General features: G+C 44.7%; 1 long non-coding RNA gene across 1 annotated transcript in view; it reads right to left on the bottom strand.

The window, feature by feature from the left end:
* The window catches only part of LOC131263438 (uncharacterized), a 33,456-nt gene extending 15,922 nt beyond the window's left edge, over positions 1-17,534 (bottom strand). Inside the window, exons 1-2 of the long non-coding RNA XR_009178254.1 lie at positions 15,587-17,534; positions 3,762-3,863 (exon numbers count right to left, since the gene is read on the bottom strand). This is a non-coding gene — a long non-coding RNA (uncharacterized LOC131263438). The remainder of the gene's footprint in view (positions 1-3,761; positions 3,864-15,586) is intronic.
* Between the last annotated feature and the right edge of the window lie 212 nt (positions 17,535-17,746).

Raw genomic sequence — 17,746 nt, 5'->3', positions numbered from 1 at the left:
GCGCACTCGCACACACTTGCAGAAGGCACAAAGACACCGAGAGTGTGGTAGGAGCTGAAACTGGAACGGGTGAGGGGTGAGGCTTTCCCAAAGCCTCGCGCGTTGTGGCGTGTGACTCAGCGGAAAGTCACTGAAAGCGTCCAATGAATGCGGGAAAATCGAACGCCCAGAGGCAGAGCGGCGTTGCCTTCGTTGGTCGGGTTTTCCCACACACACACACAGTGCGATTTAGCAAATGTGTTTGGCACACAAGGAGCCAGTGAAAAAAAAACAACAAAACTGCTTCACAGCACGTCCTGCCAAATTTCGTCCAGAAACGAAGCTCGTGAACAAACCGAATCCCTTACACACAAAGGAAAAATTAAATTCAAACCCCAACGGTTCACGGATAAGTTATTCCCAATTCGTATACAATTATGTTTTCCCAGGAAAGCGTGTTGTGATTCTCTCACGCACATTTATAAATGTTGCACCAAAACCGAGAGGATAAAGGAAGGAAAGCCCTTATGAGTAACGCTACTGGAAACATTATTTATCCTTTTACAACTCAACAAAGGATTACGTGCAAAGGATTCTATTTTTGTAGAGGGTCTTTGCAAAAAGTCCGACAAGATTTTCCCATGCATAAATGGATTGCTCTACAATTATACCTTATTGCAACACAATTCCTCTTTGTGCCAATCGAACAGCGACAATTAGGGGTTCAAGCGAAGAGTTTTGTTCATGTAGGCATTTTTTAAGTCAAATTTTTCTTAATTATACATTCGATGTAACTAACAAATTGTCGAACCAACTCCAAGTCCAAGTTCTTAAGGCAGCAGGCCGAAATTGAAATTAAATATTCCATTAGAACTGACCCCGCAAACGTTCGCATGAGAGAATACTATTACTTTTGATTGAATTATTGCCTAAACCGACACCATCTGTGTCATTTAATGCTTTTGCTCTTCAGCTGCCCTTGGAAACATTTCATTGTATTTTTCGTACACGGCGCACGGCGGTAGAATTCGCCGGCGAATAATCCCTCCCGTCTACGCCGAAACTGTGTATAGTAATTTGACCCATCCAGCGATGGCGGAACAAGTAGCCGAGAGAGAGAGAGAGAGAGAGAGAGAGAGAGAGAGGGAAGAAAAAACCCTACCCGGAAAGACTAATTCTGCACGCATAGCTGCTTTTGGCCCCGGTGTGTATACACGCCCTTCTTTTAGTCGGCCCGAGAGGAGGGCGAGTCCTCCGGCCATCCATCTTGCGACCTGAACGCCAAAAAACTAGAACTAACACAGCCGGCTCAGGCTAATTGATCTCGACTAATCCACACCCGCCGCAAGGCCACCCATTCTTTGCACGGCCATTGCTTAAGACCTTGTCAGTCAACTCCGGAATCCATGAGCGTTACGTTACGCAAACAAATGGATTAACGCAAAATGATGGGCAAACTTCTTAAACGCGGTGGAGGGCAGCACACTTTCCGGAATTGAGAAAACACTTTGTCGTGCAAAAATATGCAAGAAACAGTTTTACATTTTAAAGGCAGCCATTGGAAAATAATTAGTGAAGCATTTTAGGACGTAGTTGTAGATTTCTTGCTTTCAAAACTTTTATGCAAGCATGAAGGAGTTAGTGATGTGTGAAATGAATAAGAATGAATGATTGAGTTGAGTCTCACTAATGAATGATTGATTTAAATCCTATCGGATAGTTTTTGTTACACCTTTTTGATTTGGATCCTTAACTGGGATTCGAATCCCAAAAGAGTGAACGAGTGGCTAAAAAGGTTTCGATTCGTCATAGAGATTCGAATCCGAAGTAGTGATTCGAATCCCAAGAATAAAAGAGTTGCTAGTCACCCAAGAGTTGCGAGTCGCCAAACTGGGATTCGAATCCCAAACTGGGACTTAATATACGAACTATATATGAATACACATACATACAATATGGGATTCAAATCCCTGTTTGAGATTCGAATCCCAAATTGCGATTCGACTCTCTATGGCGACTAGCAACTCTTTTAATCATTCTTGGGATTCGAATTCTTTTTTGGGATTCGAATCTCTACTTGGAATTCGAATCTCTATGGCGACTAGCAAATCTTTTACTCACTCATTCAGCCTTTTGGGATTCGAATTCCCGTTACGTATTCAAACCGAATCCTCGAAGATTAATAAATCATTTTACACGTTTTAAATCACAAAAGAGTGACTTACAGATTCGAATCATCGTGATGATTGTTCACTCTGATTCAAATCTTTAAAAAGAGTGGTTAATCTCATCACTAGAAGGAGTACAAATAATACTATACTAAAACGAAATACCATTTACTTTCGACAGCTTTTATGTCCCCTTTTATCTGATTCAAAAATCGTGTCCTTCGAGCGTTACGCTATGGATTGCCCTCCATTGAAAGGCATTGATAACATGACGCTACTTTCCACACGACTAAATTGCGGACAAGGTTGGTTCGAACATGGTTGTGTTGTCATCAGCGCACATCACGTAGAAACGAGTGCATTAACAAACAACTCCGTAGGCTGGGGCATGCATTAAAACCAACCGCGATTGTCAACAGATACTGTTGGTTGTAAGTTTTCCTTTACTGCCGCGCTTATTGTCGCTGCCCTGTTTTTTTGCCCATCGACCTTGATGTGTTCTAATCATTGATTTGTAGGTAAACCGCCGAAAACAACCAACTAACAACTCACGTCCCGTTGGGCAAGTCTTTTTTTTCGATTTCATATTATTTTAACCTCCCCGATTTTCGGTTTAGTCGGCCGAAGCGACACGCGAAGTCGAACAAACACGCGCAGCACAAAGTCTGAGGCGTTCGTGGGTAGTTTTTGAAACCCCAATCTCGATCGTAAGAAAAGTGTGTGTGTGCGAGTGTAGTGGTGTACGAACCGTTTTTTGAGAAGGTAAACAAGTAAATAAAAAACCCTAGGAAAACCGACAAAGCAGCAAACATCAACCGTCAGCCATCGCTGGGGGCATCATCAACCTCTTTCGATTTGGACGTTATATTGACACGCATACACGGTTGCGCATGGTAATGGTGGACGGTCCCAGAGAGCACTCGTCTACGTCGTCGGTCGGTATATGAAGTGAAAATTTAAACGCATCGGAAAAAGAACGGTTTCGTACCCAAAACCGAGCCGCGGAACCACGGTTTGTTGAAGAGAGCGACATTTCAAGGTGAAATGCTGCTCGTTGTCATCGAAGTTTTGAGACGTTCCCACTCTGGCTGCGGTCTCGAGTCGAGACTAACCAGTCTAGGGAGAAACTATCGACAAAGGTCTCCGATGATAGATGACCGTGCGCCAACCAAGAGCCATCAAAAGTTTTTCGAAAACAAAAACAAACTCGTCGCGATTTATGCACTTTTCCTCTGGCTTTCCTCAGAAGCGGTACCGTGGAAGAAAACCACATGATAGGAAGAGTTTTCCTATTAGTTGTTGTTGTGTAGAGGTGTGTAAGAGACACGGTGTAACCAACAACCAACTGCCTTCCTGACAACAAACTACCAACGGTTCAAAAGGATGCTGAGTAAACAACTTAAAATTTGTTGACAGAGCAAAGGTAAATAATAATGATAACATGGCAAAAACCACACAAAACAACATTAATTCGTTTAAACAAATAAATCATCATAAAGAACGAAGAATCAAACATTAACAGTGCCCAAAGAGAAGTTCTAATGACTTTAAATGACATCAGGATTGGGGAAGGTTCGTGGGATGAAAATGAGGTTTGCTTTTTCTTTCGCTTACCTGACAATACCTCCAAAATTGTGGCGGTTTTGTTGGTTACAAGCAGTACTAAAGATATAAATGTATCTCTTCCTTGTCCGCTACTGGACCATCAATGCTTACCTGAAATAGAGAATGTAAGAATTAGTAACAAGGTTGACGTAGAAGAATTAAGTAAAAAGGGCGATAAGTTAGGCCAAATAAGTTCGAGAATAATCTCAAACCGATGTCTCGAGTATACGGTAAATATCTTCTTTGTAGCATACTTTACCACAAATAACACGAAACGGAAAAACATCACCTAAACCCATAGGCATTATCTCACCAGGGTGCGAGAAAGTGCGTGGCTGTATTGCCTCCCAACAAAGGCTGACGACGGTGGTGATGATTGATAGGTTATTTACGACGACGACATACATCTCACGCCTCGTAGGTGGCAGTCGAGAACTTCCACCCGCTGGCTGGCGGTAGGGATTTCGACTAACCACCAGTCCAAACCAATCCAGGGCAACGGGGAAAACCTCGTCGGACTCGCAAACAACACACCAATTTCCTCGAAAAACTCCCCACCAAACCGAGGGGGGCGGCGAGGTTTAATTTATTTTTCTAATGATAAACGAAACAAGACGATGAGGCGAAGAAAGGCCGATGGCAGCAATCTTTCTGTCACACTGACAGGAACCTCAGGGGGAGGAACAACAACATCCAAACGACACCAGGATGAGCTAAAAGGGGCCGATGTGGCTAGAGAGGATGAGAAAATAACCTCCCAACTAACCGAGTAACGGTGTGAGATATACCTTCGACCTGTTCGCATCTTATATTTGCAACACCTGTCTAAGCTTGATTACTTTTAAAACTACAATTCCCTTAATCATATGTCAACGTAATTGCCTTGTTGACGGAGGAATAACAAGGAACGCACTGGTATACTGCCTGCTTTTGCCCCAGCAGAGTGTAACTGTTCCGGTACGTTTCGCCATATTGCATGTTCGCATTTTGCTAATTGCTCGATATTTCCACGAATTCCACCCGACGCAAGTCCCTTTATGGATAGCAACAGGAAGCTGATAATGATGATGGCACCGTCGGGCGTACGTACGTAGCTTGTCGCATCTTCGCATTCGGTTCGCCTCAGCAGTTGCTGAGTAATTTGGTCCAATAGGCTCCGCTCTCTGCCCCCCATTTCCTCCGCACCCCGTAGCCAAACCAGACGATAATGGAGTGCCACTAATGTCTGCGCGCACATCATGTGTGTTCTTCCATCGACCCACAACCCGTTTTGCACCATATGCCTCTGCAAAACAACAGTGCTCTCCCAGGCCTCTCTTAGCCGTCCTATTTGACGAGGCCGTGTGACCTTTAACCGCTAAGAGTATATGAGGGAGCGCTGGGTAGGGTGGGAAGAGGCGGGATGCTGCGGCCGACGAAAAAAACAAAATCGAGGCCAAACTGTAGGCGGGCGAATCTCGCACGGCTCACGATAATCCATCAGGCCCGAGAGTCTCTCCTCCCCGACACAACACCCCCCCGAGGGTCGCTCAAGCGCGCGTGACTCAGCGTGGGCCACGTTGGAAGGGATGGAAATGGAACATGGGCTGCCTTTCGAAGCGACTCCTCCATCTGACACGACCGATCGCAGGCGAAATTATTCACCGATCTTCGACGCCGTTGGTGTTCACAAGTGAAACAACGAACTACCCTTCTCTCCGTTGCGTTTGGTAGACTCGTTTTCCATACATCTTATCTTATCCACCCCCGACGGCCAAGGGCACTTTGCGTCTTTACTTAGACTTTCACTTGGTCGAAGTGTAGTCACTACTAAGTGTTCGCTCGTCCCTTTTTCTGGGAATCCCCACTGGCTTTTGACTCCGTTTTTCTACAAGACGACGGGAAGCGCCATTTTTGGTTAACCGATTTACGCATCCAAGGCTACAAAACAAAATACACATCGACATTGATAACCTACTTTCATCGATATACATTAACTCATGAGCGTTTTACAAGTGCGAAATATGCTAATCAATGGAAAGGATACAGGAACGGGGGACATACAGGGGTTTTCAGATGATATCATAACAGTAGCAGTATTTATTCTAACAGCAGCACATGGTATTCCAACAGTACCAGTTGATTTTATAACGCAATCATGTTTATTATAACTCTGTCAGATGAAATCAGAATCGTAGCAGTTGATAATATAAAGTTGGTACGGCAGGTAGAGCGATGTACGTAACTAGCAAGTATAAACGTATATCTCACGAATAAGATTCCAAGGTAGTTCAACAGATCAGGTGGGTTCATCTCGTATGAATCGCTTTTGGTTTCATTAGAAAACGGAATGAATGTTGTTTAATTCTCATGCTAACTGCATGTCATTCTGTACCCTTTTTTTGTGAGCAGTTTCGTTCCAATGAAAGCAAAGAGCTTCATTCGATATGAACCCACCTGCTTTGTAGATCAATCTGGGGCTGTCTTTCGTGCGATATACGTTTAAACTCGCCGGTTGCGTACTTCGCTCAAGCTGCTGTACCAGGAGAATTATAATATCAACTGCTACGATTCTGATTTCAACTGACAAAGTTATAATGAACATGATCGCTTTATAAAATCAACTGACGCTATTGGAGTATCATGTCCTGCAGTTCGAATAAATACTGCTACTGTTATCCCGGTATTTTCACGAATCGAAGGCAAGAAAAGGAAACATATTTTGCAATTCATCCAAGATATATTTCGCATAAATCAATAAGAGAACCGACATCAAATGCATAGATTCCCTTTTTTCTTTGTAGAATTAGAAAGACGATATCGAACAGATCAAATTTTCCTGAGTATCCCTGAAGGCAAGGAAGGTCAGAAAAATTAACAACATCAATTGCATTTTTTTACTTATGGATCACATTTCAACCATTGCCAGAAGCGAATAATGCTAGAATTGACAAAAAGTTTGAATTCATCTTCGTTTGTTTGGAACTTTCAATACCACTCACAGCTTCATCATGGAAAATTCTACCAAATGTGTCAGATGAATGTTAGAATAAAGAGAACTTGTAGGAAATTTGGAAGCAATTGGGGCATGCTTTCTTCAAAAGAATACATAAATAAAGACTTTGTCCAATTACTCTAATCACTTCCCGCAACCCACACTCCCGGGGTAAAGGATGTCTAATTTGACAAACTCACCATAGCGTCTTTGATGGAGCAAAGTTTTCCGCGGCGCAAAACTTCATTGAGCAATTTAAAAGCATTCCTTCTCCTCCTGCGGGAAGTTGATGGGAAACTCTTCTTTTACAAACTTACTGACGATATCCTCCTTAGCAGAACCTGAACCGCACGTCGATTCATATGCTAAACCTTGGTTACATCACGAAAACAAACAGCGATGAATTTGCCGAAGCTTTTCGGTCGGAAGTGGGAGACGGAAGGGCCACCGGTCGGGAGTGCTGCTGACGGCAGCAAACAAACGGCGAAGTTGTACTTTGGAAACATTATCCGCTGGAAAACCGTACAACCCAAATCGGTCGCGCATCTGACCTGATGAATTATTCAAAGGCGGAGAGAATTCGACGGGTCGAAAGAATGCAGAAAACTGTAACAAACATCTATTCACCGTATGCTGATTATTAATTTGCATACTTCGTGTGTAAGTTGGCACACAGTCAGTTTAGTCAAAAATTGTCTCCCAGTGAGCGGTTACTGACCAGGTTGTCAAGAAAAAAAAGCATTTGAAATGAAAGTAAGTACGCCAATTGCTTTATGCTGCAGAGATATTTCAGTTTCGAAGTAAAACAGGACTCCAATAACATCTGGAGTGTGTAGTAAATTATAAAACATGTAAAACATTGTAATATTACTTGAAATTAAACATGCTGGAATTTAATCATATAAAAATGTGTGAAAAATGAACATGAAGAGATGAAGAATAGTAACCTACAACGTTTCCCAACTAGAAATATTATCCGAATCTGCTGACATCTACCCAACCGGATGATTAATGAAAATATTATTTTTAGGAGTAAAAACGAACAGTTTACCCTTCTCACATGCACATCAACGTGTTGCACACTGTCGCCCTCTACAACATCATGCCGGCATCGTTCCCAACATGATGATGTGTGGCTGTGTGTATGCAAACAGTAGTAAACCATTCGCTTCCATATGCATGCCGTCCCCCAGGCCGGGTCCGGAACCGGTCGGAGAAGAGGAAGCCTTTCAGCAACCTTCATCAACACCGCCTTCTCATTCCACAAAAGGTTTAAATGAAAACTTCTGATGCCTACAAATATTTTATTTATTTCTCCCCCTCCTCTTCGGCTGAAAGCAACCATCGTCTGCCCCTGGAGCTGCAACTCCTCTAATGTTATGCTGATGACATGGGGAGGAAAGCCAACCAAGGGTGGATCAGTCAGGGAACTCTAGTTCCGGACTTTTGGAGGCAGATGCAGTGTGTGTGTGTAGAGTAATGTTTCCGAAATTTTTTACACATTAATTGTACAAGCGGTCTCTTCCAGTCTTGAGGGAACCGTTTTCTGAGTTGTCAGTGGAGCTGAGAAATGCATAAGACATGGGCAGGGCCCACGTTGACAACGTTCATTCGTGTATGTTTACCTTCCGGGTAGTTGCCGGTCCACGTGAGAGCTTCCCTTCAATAATTGCTACCAGCTCGAAGGTAGGAGCAGCCGAGAGTGCGTCATGCGGCGCAAATTGATGGCGAGTCAGAAGCGAACAAGTAAGTAAAATTAGACGCCACCAAACAAGGTGGGAGTTTACATCGCTCCAGTGGTAGGAGCTCGCTTGCATAGCATTTGCACTGCATCACGTGTACGTCCACTGCACTCTGCCTAGAGTGGCCACCGTGCGGAACCAACACAACAAACAGTGAGCCGGTATGGCGGAGTGACGACTGAATTCGGTCATGCGTTGAATCACGTTGCCAGGACGATCGTTCCCCGTCCGACAGCTTAACCGAGGTGCTTTGAACTATTTTTAGTCCCACTACTTCTCGATAATCTATAATGCAGCAGCATCTCTTTATATTACCTCGCATAACCCGAGCAAGAGGGAATATCGTCGACGTTGATGATGGCCGTAAACCCAGCTCCGAAAGAAAATCACATCAATACCGGGCAAAACAACGTTAAAACACAATCAACATGGCAACCCTTTTAACCCTCGACGCTTTAGCTTTAGGTCCACCCGGCCGGATGTATGTCTGGCGAGGAAATTGGAACCCTCGGTGAACCGGAATCCGCTTTTTCTTTCACCCCACTCGGGCATACCGGAGCAGAACCGATGCGAAATGAATGCATGTAATGGTGTGTGCACGACGGGCGCCATCGATTCAATGTCGCCCCACCCGTTGCCAGATCCACCAATCCAGACGAACGAAACGACCAAAACCATACCACCCCGATGACGCCCACTGTGGCCCGGCAAAGCGGGATGCAATCTGCGAAACCTACCCTCTTCTCCTGCCACACACTGCACTCCTTCGGGCAAGTGAGTTTCGTTGTGCAGCGTCCCGAAAACAACCGGCAACATACATCGCAACGTTTCTCTCAACGTTGGGAACATTAACTTCCCCGCAATCAGCAGGAATAAAGTGGTGTGTTGGTTCGTTCCCGGGCGGCAGCATCGAAACACGACTTGGGAAGCGAAATGTAGGCAAAGTTCAAGGCTAGTTTCGTCTTGGTTTTGTGTAGTGTGCCAGCATCCCAGCGAACGGGAAGACGCGCCAGTCTAATGATAAGTAAACAGTTTCCGTACTTTTTACCCTTCCAACTTCCAACTTAGTTCAAGCATCAATTCGAAACAAAAAGAAAATTGGTCCTAAGTATATGGAGGATGAAAGAAAAAGATACAAATAAAGTGTAGAAAGATACAAGTGTAGTGAAAGGGAACGTCTTTTTGTGCATTATTGATGCATTATAATGTTTTTCCTAATAGTCAGCAAAACCAAAACTTAACTCCGAATCACAAACGCTAACCATATTGGCTTTGTATTCTAATTTTTTTACACGAATCAAAAGGGTTATACTCGCTGAATTAATTTTCTAGCTAACTTTAGACATTGTGTTCACTTTTTACTTATCGTTTTTTTTACTTATTTACATTTACAATACAAAATTTAATACTAGCTTGAAGAAGGTTTTATTTAAGCTTTGTTATATATTGTGTTTATTCTTTTATAGTTTAAGCTTGAGGCGTGACATCAGATTTTTCAAGCCTCAAAACTAACTTTGCTAGCCTTTGAATGAAAGCATACCGGTATAGACCTCGTATGTAGTGTAGGAAAGAACCTGGTTCAACACGCTAACAGAACATTATAGAAACTCCTTTTATTGTACAATATTCTTTCACTCTTCGTTTATCGAAAAAAAAAGTACTTGCCTTTCATGAAGAATAACTTGGCATACAAGAAACTTGTATCGCACCACCAGATGAAAAAACCAATGAACCATCACACTCCACACCACGCCAGGGAAAAGAAGGTGAACCCATTCAAACCGTTCGGTAGTCGGGGTAAAAACAAAAGGAAAAAAGAAACAATATACAGGTCATAAAAGAAGGCGCCACGATTATTTCCAATTCCGGCCCCGCGGCAGGAAAGACCTAGCGCCCGCTTTTCCTTCGCACTGTTCCCGACTGTGGACTAATTTTCATATCACCACCACAAACGAAGCTCGCACCAGCGGCTGCGTGAAACTAAAGAAAACAATCGCGAGCACTCACCCCTCGCCATCCCGTGTAACTGGCGTGACCTGGCTATTATCACCACATACCGGCCGAGAATGGGCTTAAGCATTTGAAACATCTTCTCGGTTGTGCAGGTTGTGGCCCCCAACTCCCTCCCTTCATCCAGCATACATGAACCGGGAGGAGGGGGGTTTGACACGACCTCAAAGATGCTCAAAAACAAAGGCAAAACAAACATGGAGAAAACTAGCACACAATGGCACTGGGTGGTGGCGATAATAGGGCCACCACCTTCACCGGATGTGACTATTTATGGCATCGAGAGGAGCAGGATGAACACACACAAAAAAATAACCCCTCGGAAAGCAGGTCTCGGTTTTGGGGCCCGTATCTCCAAAGATTTCTTCCCTGCGTCTCATATCTGGAACGACCACAGTACGCCACTTTCTGTACCAAGCGTCTACTCTTCCGGTTTGCAAAACATTCCACCAGGGAAGTGTTTCATACCGACGGAACCATGATTAGTAAAACGTTCACGAGATTGATAACCTGCCGGCGAAAACGGAATGCACGAAAAAGTGAAGCCATTAAAATTCTCTCAAAGTATGGTATATGCCGGAGGTTACGAACACAACGCAGCAACAACCAGAATACGGAAAACTTGGTGCGCCATCAGAAGTTCGTTACGCCGCTTCGAGCAGAAGTTCCGAAAAACAACCTTGCGGAGCCCATTTTTCGATTATGGCATCGCTATAGCTTCTTCCTCGGGCTTGCACACCTTATCCTCTGATTTTCCAAACACCCCGAGTACCTTTACTTTATAGCTTTACAAGAAGAAACCCACACACCCACACGTACAACGTGAATGGACTATAAAGCCTGGATTAGCCAAGACTACGAATATTGACTTCACCTTTCTGGCCAAGCGGGCGTGGAGTGTCTGAGTAAGTTTGCACAACTCTCAACCGGAGTCATCGATATTTCTACTCGCTATAAAGTTACACTCCAGCGGCAGCGAGGTTGAACGGAAGTTCAAAATTATCTGCTGCACCCAGTTGTATTTCTTTGCAATTGCTCGATGAAGAAGAGCCCCGCTATTTGCTTTTTGAGTGGGTTCGGCAGCAGCTGGCGGTATGGGCTCGTCTCAACTCTCCACCCCTCTTACTGCCAATATATTATTCTCAGCAAATTTTCTTACAGAAGCCGGCTTCGGAAGAACTCTAGCAGCAATCTCAAGCGCCAAGTTCAACGTACGCCCTGGAAATTCGCCGCATAGCAGATTGATCAAACTGGAAGCCTGTTCTGCTTATTAAATTTTCGGCCGTTTCGGAAGAAAGAAACACCGGATGGAAAGTTAGAATGCATATTTCAAAAGCAGCACATCGTAACTTTCCGAAAGCGCTCGAAAACGAGTAAACCAGCTTCCAATAAACCATCTAAAAACAGCTTCAGCTGCTGGCAAGTCTAGAACGTTATAAAACTAATATAGACTTCAACGAACCTTTGGGAAAAATGAAATGTTCGAGTATGTTCTTTCTCATACCGTACGTCGGACATTCTTCAGTCATCTTTTATTGAACTATAATTTACCTGAACTATCTCTTCCAACTCGTACGAACCAAAGATATTGGCCGAATTTACAGTCCCACTCGCGAAGAAATCTCACAATCGCCAGACGTGCGAAAAAGCAATCAACTGCTCGGGCTACAAAGTGCGTTCAATCACGAATAACTTGTTTTGAAAAGGCCAGCATCGCAATCGGAACATAAAATCGGGGTGCGGAACGGGTTTGTCCGATCGATTGCAATAATCTATTTTTGTAAGCTTTTACGATTGCGGCTCTTCATTAAGCGCATATTTTAATAATATTCACCTTTTGATGCGAGAAGTTTGCCAGTCGTTTAAGAGGAAATCTGGCATTCATAAACTTAATATAACATTCAGACATTATACGACCATACTACCTTGGGCCAGATTTTATTTCCTACCTCATTGCGGATCGGCCCTGAAGTAAAACAATTTTGTTGAATGAAAAAGGTTGTAAAAATTAAAGAATTTTCCCACCACCTAACAACTAACTCGCCCTTCGTTCTACCCACAAAAGTCAGTTCATCTTTCGACAGAAACATTACTAGCAGAACCATTCCGTGGCCATGACAGAACGAGCCGGGACCACTTACGTGTTGTTTTCGTGAACCACGACCGAAACAGTCCGAGAGCCTGGTATGCGGCGGCGGCGTCCGTCCAACCGAGACGATCCGAGCTATTTTCGTCGGTTTTACTTTTGGCCAACGTCAGGAACGGACAAACAAACCGGTTGTAAAAAGAAAATGGTACACTGTTGGATGGGGTTTACAGAGGTGAAGCCAGTCTGACGCATTGACGCGAGGGATAGCATCATCTGTAGGTTAAATTAAAATTTTAAACGCACAGTGAATGACTCGATGCGTTCGATAGAATGTGAGGAGCTTGTGGGTCTCTGAATTCAGAAGGAAGAAGGAAAATTTCTGTTCGCCAACACGTCACCGGAAAACCCGCTTGAACTCACACAAACGCACCGGAAAAGCCGGCACCACAAAGGACCAATGGGAGGACGGGTGTGTGTGTGTGTGTGTGTGTGTGTGTGTGTGTGTGTGTGTGTGTGTGTGGGTGTTGGGATCAAACATTTCCTAGCAGTGGACGAAGAAGAGCAAAATTCATTGAAAAACCAGCACCGAGAGTGAAAAGGGAAAAGCGCTACGGACGAGCGTGAACGTGGCCATTGTACCAACACATCGACACTCGTCGAACGCCCACACAGCGTGTTTCTCCCGGTGTTCGCCGGAGCGGGCCCGTAGTTGGGCTGAGAAAATCCAAAACATTCTTTACCCTCCCCCCCTCCGTCCAACAGTAAGCTCGGAAAAGCCCAAGCTAGCGAAACTCAAACGAACACACACACAAAGCCATGAGTCTACGGATGTGTGTGCGTGTACGTTCGTCCTGCTAGGACGAAAGGAAAATCGCACCAAAGGTCAACAGCATTTTCCCAGCCGCCACACTACACAAGGAAGGGAAAGAACTCTCTCTCTCTCTCTCTGGCCGCGGAAAAGAATACTCTTTCTCTCACCCCTCGCAAAGACTTCCCGCGAGGTCCCGGCAAGGACGAAAGCGTTCAATCGAAAGCGAGAGGAATCGCTGGAGAACTTCTCGTCCTGCAGCCAAAGGTAAAGAAAAAACAAACCCTTGAACCAACCAATCAATTCAACACCAATACCAGCCCGTCGGCCACAGCTCAGTACGGTGAGATTAATGGCAGGAGGGAAAAGGACATCATCGGACCAGAACATCACAATGAAGGACACCTTGTGCTCCATTCATTGCTAGGCGATGCTCGCGAGAGAAGTATGTGAAAGAAATCGCAACCCCGGGGCGAGCAGTGTGTGGAACGGGTAAGGAAGGGTGCAACAAAATGATTACAAGTATGCTCGACTCACCACTCAGCATCAAATACATGAATGAACCCACCCAGCAGAGACTGAAGAAAGTTCTTGATAAGCGAAGCGGTTGCATTCAACGCCTGTCGTTGGCGGTACTGTTCACAATGAACAGATCCGGGAAAACCAATCTTAAATAGAAAACGGAGCAAACACGATTTGCGTGCCATATGGAATATGGATATGGGAGTCGTAGTGGAACAAGGGTTAAAAGCTACTTCCCCCTTCTGATGGTACACTTCTCTGTTTTGTTTCATTTTCTGAAAAACCGTTTGAGATGTTATTCTCTAGAACCAACGGATATTAAAAGATTTTTCCTTAGTTGCGTAGATAAATAAACAGACCCTATGGTACAGAGTTCTAAACCGCCCGTACACGCTCCTAATAAAATAATGCTAACATTAACGATCGACATTTAAAAACATTCTCAAATGTTTCTTCTACAAAGAACGAATTTAGAATTTGACCGAGAAGCGTATGAAATCGTTACTTTATGCCAAGGAAGGTGCATAGCATACTATGCTGCTTTGAGCACGGGCGAAAGATGAAGAAACACTCAAAAACCCCGGCCCGTACTGCGGCGCAGCAATTTGTGATATTTTTGCTATTTCTGACCACTCGATGTAGGAGTAGGAGGAGGAGATTGTAATGTAATTTGGGTGGTCGGTGCGAGGAAGGCGAGCCGGCGCCGCAGGAGGAGATAATGAAACTATCCATCCACACCGCCGTATTTCGCTGCTTCTTGTTGCGTTCGAATCCGAACGAATCTCTTCGGCTTCGGCGATAAAGTGTGCTGGTTGGCGTGTAAGGAGCAGCGCAAGAGGCAACCCAGAGACGCGGGCACGCATCAACGCAAGTGAATGTTCCCTTCATCACTGGCCCGCCGTTCGCTTCCCCGCTTCCCTACCCAGATGATACGTCAACGCACACCAGCATCGCTCTACCACCGCGTGGAAAGGGGCAATATGTGCGTGTGTTATTGTTGTGCTGCTGCTGCTGCGTTTGCCACCATTTTGATCCGCTTCACAATGTACGAGGAGGGCTGGTTCGAAAGCCTCGCCACGACCACGATGGAAAAGTGGCCTACGTGCGTTGGCTTCACAACAGCGTGGCTGCGTCAGCAGCAGAAAACAATCGCACATACGCATACAACAAGCGCCGACTGCGATCGACGGGTTGAACATTTATTTTACTACCCACTTGAAACCCTTGTTTGTGAAACACATTTGGCCGTTTCTCAATGCAAATGCTTTGAATGCGGACGTATCAATTTTTTAATGTGATTGTGTTTAAAATGCATACAATGTTGTAAAAATTTACCCTTTTATGTGTTGTTTGTAAGTCCGTTTGAGGAGTCACAATGCGTAAGAAAAATTGATTTGCCAAAGAAAACGGAAAACAAATATAATATTAACCCATTTAGAGTATGAAAGTTTATCCTTCAACGACCTTCAAAAAGATACATAAAAACATGCGTTCTGTTAATTGTTGATACCTAATGCCGACAACGTACAAGAAAACTTACAAATCGCTTGAATAATAATTTTTACATCGTTATGATAACAACTTTCAATACTTTCTATCTAAAGTAGGCTGTGGAATGTGTGGAAATTTTCATTTCCAATCTATTCTAATGGGAAGTGAGTTTTAAAATAGTATTTAAATGAAACTTACTCGTTCTCTTTCGTGACGCCGCGTGTGTTTTTAAACAAACGCAGACTTTTAGCTCAGATTGGCTTCCAAAACGGAGGATTTTTCTTTGACTTGTGGCCAGTGTTTCGTTTCGCTCGTTGAACGGGGGAAGAAAACTGCCCCGCGTCCAAAGGGTAGAACGCGAAATGTGTGTATGTGTATGTGTGTATACGCCTAGTGGCTCCCACAACCGCGGGGTGCACACGGAGCAATTTGTTATGTTTGATAGGTTGAAATTTGTGGAAACTAGTGGGGGAAAAACAGCCTTTTGCACACAATCTCCCACTGCACGGAACAATTTTATCTTTCTTCACGTGAACCGCGGGGAAAAAAACAGACAGCCCGTCGACACAATACAGGTGTGCTCACAAAACACTACACACAACAAACGCACAAACACACGCGCGGGCTCGCGAATCAAGTGGCAATGAATAATTTTCTCTTTTCTTCGTTATTTTTGCTAACGCAGCAGCAGCTCTGCTGTCTGCCGGGAGAAAGCTGGGCGACAACGGCATGCGCAACGTACCAAACACACTCCGCTGTAGATCGGATGGAGACCACCTCGGTGCAAGAATTTCTACCGGAAAGATGCGAAAAACAGTTCACGAGAAAGGAAGAAAGATGAACTACGATTTAAGTAGCCATTGCTAAGCGATTTGACTGAATTTGCCCGGACTACTTTTCCTCCGTTGATTTCAACTTTTCCGAAGTGATGGCAGAGGTACAAAACTACGAGGAGGTAAATTAGAAAGAACTGCGTAAATTCCGTTTCTTCAGCAAGATTGGCCTCGAGCGGGTACCGACGGATCGGTATTAGAACTTGGAAGAAGAAAAAACCCAAAATGAGCGTTAACTCCCGGTTCAGTCACGCACATTGGCTTTTCTTGCAGTTGTTTGCCCGACGATCGCAACTCGCATACGCTTCGATTCTAATGCTCCTTGCTTCTCCTGCTACGACTAGTCTCGATGGATGAAGTCGAGCTGCTTGTTTCCGTTCTCCTGCTGCTGGTCAGGTGCTTTACAGCACAGGGCGATCGATGGTGGAACGATCGCGCCCGGTACAATCCTTGCCATACTGTTTTCCAACACACGGGGGATACTAGGGGGCTTTTTCTCTGTTACTCACACCCGCGTGACCGCTCGGCTCGTAGCAGAAAATAAATGCAGCTCAACTAAAATAGCCGAAAAGGAGTGTGAGCTACGGTAAGCCCGTAGCATCCGAAATCCTGGTGACTCTCGTGGTGCATTCGCTGCGATATTCGCCTGCCCCCGGTATGCAAAGGATGACTATTACAGTGGCTGCCTTGTTCGTCGCTTCAATCCGACATCCTGATCCTTCCGGTATTCCGGAACAAGAATGTTAATGGCAAGAAGAGGTGGATTAAAAGAAGAATCCGTCGTAGGATGACGAAAAACGAAAACACACGCTGCCGCACGCACGCATACCCACTCCCGATGCACAAAGGTGCCACTGCCGCACTACCACAAACACTCTAGCACTGCTCTGTCCCGATGGGAACCATTTTCTTCTGGATTGTACAGATAGATTCGATATTTATGGCCACGGCGGAACGATGATTATGCCAAACGACGGAGCCACCTTGGCGGGTCTTAAAATAATACGCAGCGACTCTGCTGCTACTTCGCCGTGTTTTCTTACATCATCCTCTTCGCACTGCTTTACGCCACTACGCAGCACACCTGCATGATGGCCGCCGATGTGCTACCGGATGGATGGACTGCACGCTTCTTTTCACTTGTTCACGCGGACGATTTTCACTGCACTCGGAAGTATTCTGTTTTCCCCGATAGGAAATGGAAATCCGATCGTCACTATCGTCCCTCTGTGGTCACGCTTTTCTTTTCTTCACTTCGCACTCGCGCAAGCGAACGGCGTCGCCGTGTGTGCTGGTACGTGTGTGTTCGGTGGAAGTCGTTTGCGAACTGATGACATTAGTGTTGGCAGAATCGGGATTTGGAAGACTTGAAGATTCGATCCCTAGACGGATTCCAATGATTCGAATCCCATCTGACGAATTCTAAAGATTTGATTCCATTGGAATTCACATCAGATTTGATTTGTTTGGCATTCGAAACAGATTTTATTTGTTTGGGACTCGATTTGATTCGTTTCTGAGATGA

The sequence above is a fragment of the Anopheles coustani genome, chromosome 2, assembly GCF_943734705.1.
Source record: "Anopheles coustani chromosome 2, idAnoCousDA_361_x.2, whole genome shotgun sequence".
Lineage (NCBI taxonomy): Eukaryota > Metazoa > Arthropoda > Insecta > Diptera > Culicidae > Anopheles > Anopheles coustani.
This window is presented reverse-complemented; position numbering and strand designations above follow the sequence as displayed.